This window comes from Squalius cephalus (assembly GCF_949319135.1).
Source record: "Squalius cephalus genome assembly, chromosome: 20".
Classification (NCBI taxonomy): Eukaryota; Metazoa; Chordata; class Actinopteri; order Cypriniformes; family Leuciscidae; genus Squalius; species Squalius cephalus.
This window is the reverse complement of record NC_137141.1, coordinates 27,741,809-27,756,312: the sequence shown is the minus strand read 5'-3', so window position 1 is coordinate 27,756,312 and position 14,504 is coordinate 27,741,809.

Sequence of the window (14,504 nt, the reverse complement as noted above, 5' to 3'; positions counted from 1 at the left end):
GCTGCCCTACAAAGGCAAAAGACCTTAAGTCGCTAGAGTGTGGAACTGAGAAAAATGACTTTAAAGATTTTTAGTTGTCCCGCCAAATTAATTATAGGTAGGACACTGGAAATCTGGCAAATATATGTTTTAGTAATGGAAATTATATACATAAAAAAAATTTGAGCTCAAACTTGACTTTTGACCACTATTTTAAAGTTACTGTACTCTGCCTTTGTATTGTCAGCAAAAAGTGAGAAGTCATGCCAAGGCAAAAGGCAGTAACTTCCACATTATCAATATTTAGTTGCTGATCACCATTAACAAAATCATTATAGTACACACCTGTATAAAATCTAGTGATCATGGCATTTATTTTGTATGATTTACAATTATTTATAGCCATCTACTTATTGCTATCCTGTGCTTTGGTTGCATTCTGATGGCATTATTAATACATTTGACATGACAAAATACCTCCATAGACATATTAGTCCAGCGTTGACTCGACCGCGTATGTGTTGCTTAGGGCGGGGCTGAAGGCGAAGTTTTGGCACTCTGCCAGCTAGTTTGCCAAACTTTAATTCTTGGTTGTATTCATCTGATACGGCAATGTGTAACGTTTTTCTGTCAACTCTGCATAATCCTTCGCGATCGATATCGCACGTTTGTCGATGGAGCAGACCATACTAAATGTTCTGACCGCTCTGAGGACATCAGAAGTTAGAGCGACTGATGGCAGCTGTACAAAGTACACAGGCTACATCGTAATTTTAATTTTAATGGACATTAAAACAAAGGCAGATAACCGTACAATCTGGTAGGTAGCATTATTTGATTGAACACCGGCACAGTAACTTCATATTGACGCGTGGCTAAACAAAGGCAGAGCACCGTAACTCAATTTGAACGTTCCAAAACAAAGCCAAAGAGCGGTAACTGATGTTACGGTGTTCTGCCTTGGTTTCTCGTGGGCTTTTGGAAGTTACTGTTAAGACAAATCATTATTTTCTCGAAAAAAAAACGGAATTGATTCAAGATACTTATCCACATGATAAAGAAGGTCTTGAATGTGCCAAAAATATAAATAACTCATTTTCGACCAAAAACGAAGTTACGGTCTTTTGCCTTTGCACGGCAGTATGGATCTGTGAAATAATTTTCATCCTAATTCATCTTAGCACATGTGTCTTTCCAATGCTGGACTTAACAGACACTTCATTTTCCATGTGTTTGATCCTGCACCCCATAGGTTTAACAAATCATTTGGGTCATGGAACTTTTAGGATCATTCACTCCCTCCGTCTTATTCCTGTCCATCACACATGTGGTTATCCTCCAATATCCCACAATTCCCTTGTGCCATCTCAGATACCACATGGAATGGCGTAGATGGATGACATTTTAACAACCCGACGTGGAACAACGATCCTGAGAAAGAAAACTCAGAATTCTGTGGAGTAAATTTAAACCTAGTAAAAATAAATCACTACAAACTAAAATGAGTCATTTTAAATGCTACAAATTAAATGTAGGCATTACAACATTATAATGTAAGTATGAAAACTGGATATTCATATTCATGAAAGATTACGGTAACACTTTGCAATAAAATTAGTAAACAAAACAATTCTAAAGCATGTATTAATCTTAGTTCATGTTAATTTCAACATTTACTAATACATTATTAAAATCAAAAGTTGCTTTCTGTGGAGTTCTTGGGTTCTTTCTTTGCAGATTCCATTCTAATAAAGTGTATATTATCAAATCATCTAATTACAGTAAAATGGGAGTACTAGATCGGATACAGGACATCAGGACAGCACTCCTCATGTCTCTTTCCCAATATGCGAGGCCAGATGGGAAAAGAGAAAAACACTGTTTTTACGTGACAGATCCAAAGTCTTGGATTTCAAAGAACACACACACCAACAGGTGTGTTAGATCACATTGTGGAGAGATTCAATTATACGCTGCGTGCATATGCACACACAGACACATGCGAACATTCAACATGCTGGACATTCTGGCAGATATTTTTATATACGAGCATGTATTTTCAGCATGTAACATTTTTTGGCAATTAGAATGAAATAAAGCCCTTTTCAGTTCAGCTGAAAAAAAAAGAAAGTTAAATTCACACTTGTCCGCACGTGAAACTACTCATATCTGTATTCAGACAAAAATAATCACTTCCTCCTATGCAACACTCAAACACCCGCACATACTGTATCAAAACAGAGTCAGGCCACTGTCAGTGCGTAGGATAGGACGTTACATTACTTAATATAGAACTCATATCAAAATCCCCTTACGGTCACGTGAATCAATTGGGCTGTTGTGAAACCAAATCAGAAGTGAATTTTGAATTATTTGTATACTATACAAGTTGATGTGTTTACAGAGTCTCATCTGAAAATGTTTTAAAGAAGTCGAAACCAGTCGGTTTGGAAATGTTGCAGTAGCATGTAGCAACTCTTTTAACCACGATATGACTAAGCTAAACTTAACCCATAACCAGTCTAAAACATCATTCTCGCAGCATTCAAAACACATATTCATCACTATGGAAGAGTATAAAAAGAAGAAGGGAAAGAAGAAGTGGATAGAGGACAGTGCACTTGATAAAAGGAAGTGAGAGTGTTTCAGTGCAACATCTGCTCCTCCTGTGGCCCGTCTCTCGGCGAGCCGCTCTGTTTGTCTACGGGTCACAAACGGCCAAAAAATACAAACACCAACAAAGGCATTCACGGACATGCGGGGACGCATAGAAAGCCAAGTTAATAAGTAAACAGGCAATGCTCCATATCTGATTTGGCATGGATGGAACTAGTCTCACTGAGAATAACAAAGGGGAGTGACAAAAATCAATGTTATCTTTTCATTTGGAAGGGAGAAGGCAAAAAGTGACGAGGGCCCACGTCAAGAAAGGAAGCGAGGGAGAGAAAGCCCCCTTCTGACTGCTTTAAACCCACATACATCTCCCCTGCTTAGCTTAACCTCCCTTTCTCTTGGCAACACAAAGTCCTGCACAAAGAATTCCAGCGTTCAGCCAAAGGTAAAAAACAGCTAAAGCTCCACCTCCCAGTTTGATAGACAGTTGCCCATGGAAACATGAGCTTGATAGATTTAACCTGTACTGTGGCTGGGATCTGTTGTAGAAAATACCCAGACATAGTATTTGTTGCAAAAACTCAAAACATCAGTTTGAGTTAGCATGGTGACTTCTTTTAGAAATGGGCTAATTTGATTTAGCATAGCCGTGATGCTACAAGGGGCCTTTTTTTTACCATGTGGGTGTCCTTATTAGTAGTCCAAAGATGCTTTCTAACTCATTCACTGTTTTGTTATTCCACATACACACTCTCTTTAGCTCTGTTCCAAAACCTAGCAAGCTTTGCCTTGCTGTCTGCCAATGCCTTCTAAGGCAGCAAACTACATAAAATGGACCATTAAGTGACTGATTTGGAACATTCTACGTTAGCGGCAAATGTAGACACACAAATCGAACACTTTACGTGAAGTCCCCCGATTTACAATTGATTTGATGTTAGCATGTTGCTAAGCTAACAAACACAATACTTTCAATACTTGCAACAAAGAAAAAAACATTAATTTCTAACAATTATACAGGGGCTACGTGGAGTTCTGACCAAAGGTTATTTGGACTTTTTATTATCGATATTTAACTTATTTAAATATTTCATCTGGCGAGACTAAACAATATTCGTCTGAATGTAATGTATTCTAATCCAAATATGTGTGATAGGAGAATTGTCAATAATTTTTGTTTAACTTTATCTTACAAACATGTACCTGCTACATTGAGCAGACTTTTATACAATAAGAAATCAAAAGCAATTACTGTAAGTTAATACTCAAGCCTTGGGCAATTTATAATACGCTTCCTTCAGAAGTACCTGCAGCTATTTGTCCCAAATGGATAGCTATTCATTCATTATTCACACATCCCACAATGGTCAATAAGTGGAAAGTAAAAGGTCTTGCTTTCACGCTCCTTAACAGGAGATGTAAACAAAAACTGCTTCATAAACAAATTGAATGTTGAGCTATTGTCACTTGCAAAAAAAAGCATCACTGACAGTGAACAGACATGCACTTACTATTAATAAAAATAAAAATATTTAAAATAAAATAAAAATAAAATTAGAATTAATTATATTAGCACTATTTTAGCTATACTTCTCATTATTATAAAAAAAAAGATTTTACAACATTTCTCCTGACATTTCAGTTTTACCATATAAAACTGATTGAGCAGAGGTTAACTTAAGCTGATCCATCTGTTTGGACTGCATCAAGAGAACGGACATGCAGACAGGGCCCAAATCACCCACGCCACATGACACACACACACACACACACACACACACACACACACACACACACACGCACGCACGCACACAAGCCCGCCAGCATACTAAGCATAGTGAAGTGCTAGAACTGGACTTCTCGCTCATCACCCGCTTTCATCTTGGCGTTGGCAGAACTGTTCATTTTCAACGTGAGCCCACATTTGTGTCTGGTCTGGCCACTTCAGAACGACTGATGTACTCTTTACAGCTCCCTCCACCACTGCGGCTGCACTGGGCCAAAGCCACAGGCGTGCAGGAGAATCTGATAGTCGTGGAACCCGCGCTGCTCTCTCTCTGTGCTGGAATGCATTTTTGCAGCACTGCACTTTTCACCATATCAGGGGAATGATTGGAGGTCCCCACCAGAGCGATCAACTTCCATGTTCAGCCAGACAACCAAACCACCCACTCACTCACAGACACAGACACAGAGACACACACACACACACACACACACACACACACACACACACACACACACACACACACACACACACACACACTCTCCCTCTGATACTGGACAACCTCAGCAGATTCAATGTGTGCTCACAAACATATGATTCACATGCAGAAAATGACAGTTTTTTGGAGTTCGGGTTTCACTTCTGCGAATTCTGGTGTTCTAACATTTTAAGAAATCATCGTCAGTTTAGCTAACAAAAACACACGTACACTTGTACACATTGAAACACAAAGTACAATGGTCCAAGAACAAGTTAAAGGAATAGTTCATTCAAAAACATAAACAATTCATAATACTCACTATCATGAAGCTTTCATGAGATTTCATGAGAAAAGTGAACATGAGAACTAAAGAACTTGTTCTTGGAGTCATATCTTTTCAATGATCTAGTTTGCTGATCTAGTTCACAAAAGCAGTCTGATTAAGTTTTTTCAAGAATTATACTGATCCTGATCACTAAATGACTCAACGGTCTGGTCACAGGGGATGACTTCAAAAACTTGAAATACACTTGAAAACTTGAATTAAAGAACAATAATGGTGCTTTTTTGTATCTAATATCGGTCTCTCGTCTGAGATTGAAAACTGTGATTTATGGATACAGAGAAAAAGAAGGTGAACAAAGCAATCACTTTTAAGATGTGCATGTTTTGAGTGAAATTTACATTTAGAAACTGTGTGCATGTGAAAAGTCAGTTTGCCATTTAAGACATAAAATCTGAAACCTCAAGATCATGAATATGAATTTGTCTGACTTTTTTATGTTAAAGCCTATACTTCACTAGATGGTCTACAAAGAGAGATACATCCCCTTTAACATCCTCTGGGAACTGTTACATCGCCCCCTGCTGGATCAACTGCTATTAGCTCTGTTTTTTTATTAGCTCTGTCTTTTCTACAGGTAAACTCCGTTAGCCTCTCAGATATAATTAAAAACACTTTTATATCCCTCTCATACTGGCTAAGCTCACAACCTTTGTCCTGCAGAGAGTTCCATCACATGATTCAGTACCTTTAAACGGCCTCAATCTTGAATACAGGCCACGACAATAATTTGTCGGTTATGAAACAAAGCACTCACAAAAATATGATGTATGACTTTTTCCACATTTTACAGCTCTTCACACAGGCCATGAGATATCTCAATGAGACAGGTTGAGGACACATAGAGTGTCCGAAACTTTGGACAAGAAATGGATTGTGTTTGCATGGTTTTGCCATTTGCACTGCTTTTCTCCGTATCTAGCCATCTCTCTTTTTCCCTGAAGGTGAATGGGGGAATCTGACACCACAAACATGCACCACGCCCTATTTAACTCCACACATCCTCATTTAGTTTTTCAGAGCATAAAAGGGGCAATAATCTCAGCTATATCAGAATCATTGTAAAGATATATAAGGGAAATAGACTGCTGTATTTTGCCCTGATTCGTTATCACTGCAAAACTCGGAATTCCCCACAAACTGGAAAGTTTCAAACTTAAAAAACAACAACTATATATTTACTTCATAATAACACTCAAAACTAAGAAACTCTTAATTTGGGGAGTGTAAAAATGCTTTTCCTTGACTGTGCTCCAAATAACATGCTATTTTAGACTAAATATGCATATTTATACAGTATATGGCTATATGTGAATTTCTAATGTAGCCTACATAAAAACATAGATATGGCCACATTTATAAGCTATAGCTATATTTTGTCCATGTTATACATAGTTAATGTTTATTCATACAACAATGCATTCTCGAAAAAAATAACTTAATACCTATGCATTGCTGCTTCTCAAATGAGGAGGATTTTCAGGGATTTTTTATATTTTAACTGGAAAAGACGACAAAAAAAATATTTGTGAAGTCTTTGCAATGAATTTCTAGACTTCTGCTCCAGCGTTCTAAAAACAGAAGGCGTACAGGAATATCTTGTCAATCTGTTTTTCAAGAGCATGCGGACTTTACATTTCGGCACTTATTTCATTGACTTCACGAGTTGCCTGATGGCGGGGATTCCCCAGCACTGTATTGTCATGAGATGATAATGGCTGTGGAAGCTGCTTTCCAGTGCATTCCAATTTGAATAAACTTGTTGAAAATCATTTTGTTTGTGTCCAGCAATTTCCTTTCTCTCTTTCAGAACAAAAATGTTTTGTTCTTGCATACTGCGTTCAGCATCGAATGCTGTTTTTATGAATTGTATGCAGTATGGTAGGCAGTATGGATTGAATCCAGGCCCTGGCTCTCATTTCAGCTCGTAAATCTCACTGTGAGCTCTACAGCCAGTTCTGTGCAGCCGCTGAAGGTAATCTTATTGTAAAATATTTTAAAGTCCCAAATTACGTCCAGTTAAATGCAGATCTCACACCAAGTTTTACATCAACTTCAGCATGAAACTGTTGAGTAAAGACCTTGGAACATATAAAGATGCTCAGTCTTTTCCAAATCTTTTTCTTACTTTTATAAAGAAACATTATCACTGGCAAGTGTGGTGGAAAAAGAGTATTACAAGCCTTTGTTACAAGCAAACATTCTGGCTTGTTCACTTGTCAATCAGCGAGTTGTTCAAGACGAAATAATGGATGAACCATGAATTGACTGGAGATTCCCCAGTGGTTTTAAGAAGGCGTGTGCTTACTGGTTTGATGGTCTGATTTCCAAGAGAACAATAGGTAGAAGACAACACTACCTGATAAGGAAGTGAGAGGCACTGCTGTGATTTGTTTTTCCCAGCATGCTCAGAGTGCGTCCCATTCAGGTATGGTGACTCATCAAGTGCTCAGAACTGTGACAAAGTTTGTCTCAGGCAAACAGCCACAACAAAACACACAGGGCAGGCGAAAGAAAGCGACGGGGACAAACACTGTGCATCTTCAAACAAGTGATCCATCGTATGCACTGGGCTGACGTACGGTCTGAAACTTTCGAGTCACTTACCACAAATCTTACTTAACCACTGAAGTAGATCTAACATCACATTTTACTATACTATGCAATGACAAGACCTACGCACAAGCGGGAAACGCGTCGGTCATGTTGAAAGGGATGAGATAATGGCCACAGTCTTATCTGAACAAACACGGGAATGGTTATACCACCCTCATTACATCTCCTCTGATCTCACACCTGCTTCAGACATCCATAAATTCTCCCATATACAGCTCAGCAATTCAGCTTCATGTAAAAGGAAACAGCGTCCTTATAAACACTAAGTAACAAAACACAGGCCTACATAGATTCGCCTGGACATCATTGACCCAAATACAAAACAAATGAGTGTTTAGAAGTCACAGTGTGTGTGCGTGTAACTTTTTGAGAGTGTACTTGATGTTACTGGATGTAAACAGAGATCGTCTGTCCATAATATGAGGAAATAGACTCTAGCTTAAGTCAAAGGTGAGTCTACGAAAACATCTCAAGGACCATAACTGCGGATATGCTGTTAGCGAGATGTTATCGCAAAGTTTTGACTCAAGACATTGTTTGGATTTGCGTGTCATGAATTGATGTTTTCCAGTAACACTCCTTCCACCAGTATCAAGAAATCATGACTCATCATCGCAGCAACTTTTACTACACTGACCACAGACACAAACAGCTCAAATCCGACCTTAAAAACCCCAAACAGGACTGAAAAGGTCTTGATCCCTTTTAATGGAGGCGACAGACCCTCATTGTCCAGACTGGAGATACTAGATAGGACAGATTCAATGTCTAGTGTTAGACCGGTCACGTATGCTTTGAACACGACGCAGGCTGTGCGAGCAGGCAGGTTAAGATGGATCCAGATGGGCCTGAGGGTTGGGGGCGAGGGGTCGAGGGAAAGGCACGGTAGAGATACGTAAACCTGGACGATCTAAAAACCGGGTGGTCTGTTATGTGGCTGAGGAATGTGAGGATCGCAGGAAAAGCAGACGCTCAGGAAAGCTGAGGAGCCCACATCAAACGTGATGACCAGGCGGGCGAATGTAGAGGTGACCCGATACAGCGTGTGTGCGTCTGTGTATCACCGACAATATGTCGGTCGCACGCTGCTCAAGCTGCTGTTCGTTGGATCACAGCAACCATTCTCAGATCTGTTACAGGGTCCCACGGGAAGAAAGAGCCACCCACCCACAGTGCCACTGTCAAGAGCATCAGCCCGCTATCTCTGAGCCTTAAGTACAAACATATGACCCCTGATATCTGACCCTAATATGACCCACATTATACAGTTCATTGATCTCATAAGAGTGCTGAAAAGCTTTCCTACAGAAAACATAAAATATACGTTTTTTTATTTTTTTTTGTTTGTGCCATTAGGTTGGTATACAATAACTAACTCTTTTAAATGTTGCTCTGCTATGACAGTTGACATTAAAACAGAAAATTGACCGTAGAAGAGGACAATATATACTAATGTAAACTATAGTGCCCCTTGTGTTTACATGGAGACCCCAGCATGTGTTGTTCTGACACATTTTGTGAGACAACTACATGTGAAATTGAACTTAAGCAGCTTAAGCGTTCCTGTTCACATACTAGCATGAAGTCAGGCCTAATTTCTACTTTTGTCCAGGACATTTTTTTCTTTAAATACTCCTGTCATACAACTGTTTTTAGTTAAGCGCCCATTTTTTTTTTTTTTTGACAATGGCTCAGGGATTGAAATTTTTGCCCCCCATCTAACTCTTTTCCCCATCTTCAATGATAACCCCAAGAACAAGGTCAGGCAGGATTAGGCCCAGTAAAAATATTTTTCCCTTATCAGTATTTTGTCTTGTTTTGAGTAAAATATCTAAGGGTTAAATCAAGATTAATTTAATGTGTAAAATAATGGCCTGGTTTCACAGACATGGCTTAGATTAAGCCAGGATTATGCCTTAGTTCAGTTAGGACATTTAAGTAGCTTTTTCATAAACATGCAGTAGGAAAAAAACATCACTGGTGTGCATCTTGAGACAAAACAATGGTACTGACATATTTTAAGATATATCAGTGCAAGTTGCTTTCAGTTAAAACATGCATTTTAATTTGACTTAAGCCTTGTCGGTGAAACCGGCGGTAAATATTTCTGGAAACGCTTTAATTGAATATATATTAAATTATTTGATAAATTATACACCAATATATATTTTTTTTGTTTTGAACATAAACTTAGATTTATGCTAAAAACAAGAAAATAATGATGAAGAAATAAAATTAACTGATATTGTTATCAACTGATATGAATTTGTTTTGAAAAAACATGACCGAACTCTGATTAGGAAAAAATATGTACAGCTTTTTGCTCTGCCTGTTAACTCAACCTAGTTTCCTTTCATTGTCATCGGGGTGAAAAAGATGATTGACATCTTAGAAAAGCAAGAACAAACATGAATGAGGAGGCGTAGCAAGCTTATTAATAAGATAGGCTAAATGTCAGTAGGTGTGTTTGTGTGTGTGTGTGTGTGTGTGTGTGTGTGTGTCAAATCAGTTTATCAGTGACAAAATAAAATCCCCAAAACACAGAGCCATCTTAAAAGAGTTTTCCCACTGTTACATAATAATATATTTGGGCTTTGCTCCCTCTGTCTGGTGACGAGCTGTCAGCCAATCAAATCCTGCTGGGAAGCACCTCATTGACTGGTAAGCCTCACAACTATTGGCAGTCAAATATAGAGGCCTGTTTCATAGCCCTAGTTACAGAAACAAAACATGATTTCTGTTATAGTCATATAGTGATCTGCGATAAGTAGATCAGTTGGCTTATGCATATTTCTTATGCAACATCAATTAATCTTTAACAAAAAAACAGATGAGGTGATAGTACTTGGGTTAGTAAAATTGTAATAAAACTGATCCTATTGACAGATGTGATTTATTCACATGTAAGAAATCACTCAACCTCATCAGTCGCATGCACACAAAAAAAAGGTATAAGGCCTATCTATGACTTTGACCTGACCTAAACCTTGGAGCCGCTTCAAGTCGAACACACCTAAAAAGCTTGTGGAAAAACTGTAGTCGATAATTAAAATGTAACAAAGGTGAGCGATGATTTCCAACAAGTTGCTCAGGGGAACATAGTGACAGCAAAACCCTGTCCTGAGGGAAAAGAGCCAACACTGAACCAAACTCAAACTTGCTTCTGGTCCAAGAATAACATTCCAAATGTAAGCATGGTCTTTTTTTAAACCAAACTAAATCACACTTTTTACAATCTGAAACTTTTTATAGAAACCCAAATGAGCCTCTCGCTTGAGCTCCTGTGGCTCTAGTGCGTTTTACAGGTCCACGGAGAGTCAATGAGCGCATTGGGACTACTATGTTCAGAGAGGAAAAGCACCTAGACCGCAAGACATTCAGCAAGTAGTTCAGCAGTGTATGAAGACCAACCCCTCTCTATGAGTGCAGAGGATTTGTAAATAATAGCGTCATGTTATGTTATATTGTAGGGATTTTTGAGGATGAGATTTTTTTTTTAATCAACTAGTTGGTGGGTTGCCTGAATGACTAGTTGAATAATCGGTAGTAATGATGCGTTCGCATCATGTCGGAATTACTGTAATTAAAATTTTCTGACTTGTAAAAATCCATTTGTGCCTGCGTCAACCTCATAATTATAGGTTGGAAATGGAATTTTCAAAGAGCTCTGACTTCTAGCACCTGACCGCTGTGATGTTGTGTTTAAACAACCAATATGGCTGAACTTTGTGCAGTAAAATGTATATCTGGTGTGTATATCTGTATTTTGTAACAGCATACAAATGTGAATTAAAGTTATTGTGCTGTAGTCGACAACACAACCTCAAACATTAATTTTTGCATTAAGCGTTGTCAAAGAACAATGATCTTCAAGAAATCTCAATTGCATTCCGACGTGACATGAACACACCATATGCACGTGGGACAAAACTCTCATAAAGACATCTATCTTTAAAAGAGGCTCATTAAAGTATTGCTATAAAAAAGAAAAGAGTCTACAAGTAGCTGAACAATTAGTCAACCACTGTTGACCCATCCCTAGTGGCCTATATTGTGCCTGTTTGGTTCAAACGGAATAAGAACTTTTATTAACACCCATTAAGGACAAAGACAGTGTTTATACACAAACACACATGACTTGGAGATTAGATCATAGATTACCCCACCTTTAGAGTCCATAATGCACCTCTCAGTCAGTCAGTCGTCATGCAGAGAACATTTCTTAAAATAAACCTCATCTTTTTCTCAGCTAGACATACTCTCACACATTTTCTCTCTCTCTCTGCGGCTCTCATGCGAGGAGCGGAAATTTCACTGCTTTTTTTAAAGCCTCAAATGGCCACTTTAACACCGACCGAGCTGTTGAAAAAACAGAGGTAGTGAAACGTCTCACATATTTCATAATCAGATGTAATATGCGCACACACCTGCAATAACACGGTTCACACTGTATCGTACACCCCAGCGGTGTGCTCTTACACCAAACACCCAAACCAAGACCGCTATACCATAACTCTGTCCTCGGGCCTCATCGTCGCTCGCACCTCACTCTGCATCCCTGTACGCAGCTAAAATCTGGATTAAATCAGGATCAGACCACACTGAAATAATACAATAAAGTAAGAGCATGGTTGATACACAGTCACACATTTCAGTAAATAGTCAATACATCTAATGCTACAGTTAATGCTCTAAAGTCCTTGAATTTCATTTCCCGTCAAGGGCTGGTTTGGATGCTCTTTGTGGAAACAAATGCATAGATCTCACAACTGCCAGCTGTTCGCCTTAATACCTTATTAAAACCATACACACCCATTACACTTTAAAACTTGGATACTAATCATAAAGTTTGTACAGCTAGCAGCTGCTTTGAAGGAGACGCCCATCCGTAGTTCATTAAAAACATAACCGATACCTTTATCTTTATTATAGTAATAATATATTTAGACTAATCTAGTTCCACTGAACCGAACCAAAACTGACGACTTCCTGCAGTTCATTCGATAAATGATCTGTGAATATGGGAAAAGTAAGTAAGTAAACTGATCTTTTCTACATGACCTTTTGACTATCAAAGAAAACATACCGGTACAGCTGTTTGTTTGGTACCAACCGTTTGGATAGCCTAGAGCGGAACAAGCAAATCTGTTACCTGCTCTCACATGCACGGTTGCTCAACTTAAAGGGTTGGGATTAATGTCTTACGGCTTGAATCTGTCATTAGGACAAAAAAAATGGTGTGTGACGGGAACTTTGAGAGACTTGGAGAAATGTTTCGGAAAATGGAGACAAAAAACAAAGATTAAGCCTATTGAGCCAAGATTGACTTTTGGGTTTTATGACGTCAGGTTGCACCAAATGCTTGTATTCCCACTTCAAAGGCCAAAGATGGGGGTGGATTTGTTCTTCGGGAACAAACTGGGTCCGTCGGCAGTCTTATGGAGCTTGTTAAGGACGTTAGGCAGAATGGGGCCAAGGACCGTCAAGTACCTGGCAAATGGCCTAACCATGCCATTGTGCCGAGCCAAACCAACTTCGGAAAAGTCCGGAGAGAGGGGGCTTTGACATGTAATGAGAAGACACATACAACATTGATGGAAGTGTAGGTACGAGACGGAAGAAAGTTGAGAGGCCTGGCTCTCCACCCCTGCCTGGGGTCTGGACCGCAGGATGAGCGGCAGCTATTCATTTTAATAACTGCACTTATTTTCTCCCCTGCCAGGAGCCATTACCATAATTCACACTTTCTGCACAGTACCTGGAGAGCTTTAGTGTGGTTTACAAGTTTTGGATTTAAAAAAGTCTGGATAAGTCTTTGAATTCTGAAACGGAGCAAGGCAGAGAGAAACGAACCAACAGTGCTACAGATGTTTAGCGCAGAAAGAGCGAGTCAGGTTTTAGTTCACCCAAAAATGAAAACTCTAAGGTCGTTCCAAATCCGTATGATTTTCCAATTTTCCTTCTTTCTTGGATTTAGAAAAAGTGTACCTGACACTCTTCCAATCGATCACAATGCACTTTCAAGCTGCAAAAAGGATGTGATACTTTCATTGTAGTAAACACACAACTCTTGTGCTTATTTCAAGTCTTCTAAAGCTATATAATAGCTTTGGGCCAAAGATTAAATCATTATTTCCTGAAAATCTTGAAATTTCTCCTAGATCTAATTGGCACATTCAAGTGAGTTCATGATTAGAGCTGTCAAATTAGTAAATAAATCATTGTTTTGACTCTGATTTCTGACAAAACTGGATTTCCCCGCAAATCAGACCGGTTCGGTTTTCAAGTTAAACTCATTGACTTGAAGTGGCTGCAATAGTTAACAGCTCAATGGAGTTCAAGAGTATTCAGTGAATATTGACTAAAATGTTGATCTGTTTCCCACACATTACATGTAAAAGAAAAAAAAAAATTATATTGTAGCAACGAATTAAGAATTCATTTCCATGATTTATTAATTAGTGGCATTGTTTAATTAATACATAGCCGAGTTTTAGTTAACCACGTTGTACTAATTTGTTCCCTAGTTGTAATTTATTTGAACCATGACTAAATTTTGACTAAAATGTGAGAACAAATTCTTAATTCAAGGCCATGACATTTAAAAAAAAAAAAAAATCCCAAATGTCATGTGCGGGGTTCCGTACAAATCTGTGGTATGACTTCTAATGACTACTGCACGAATCATGTAGACCAGGGGTGTCCAAACTTTTGGAGGGCCACTGTCCTGTAGAGTTTAGCTCCAG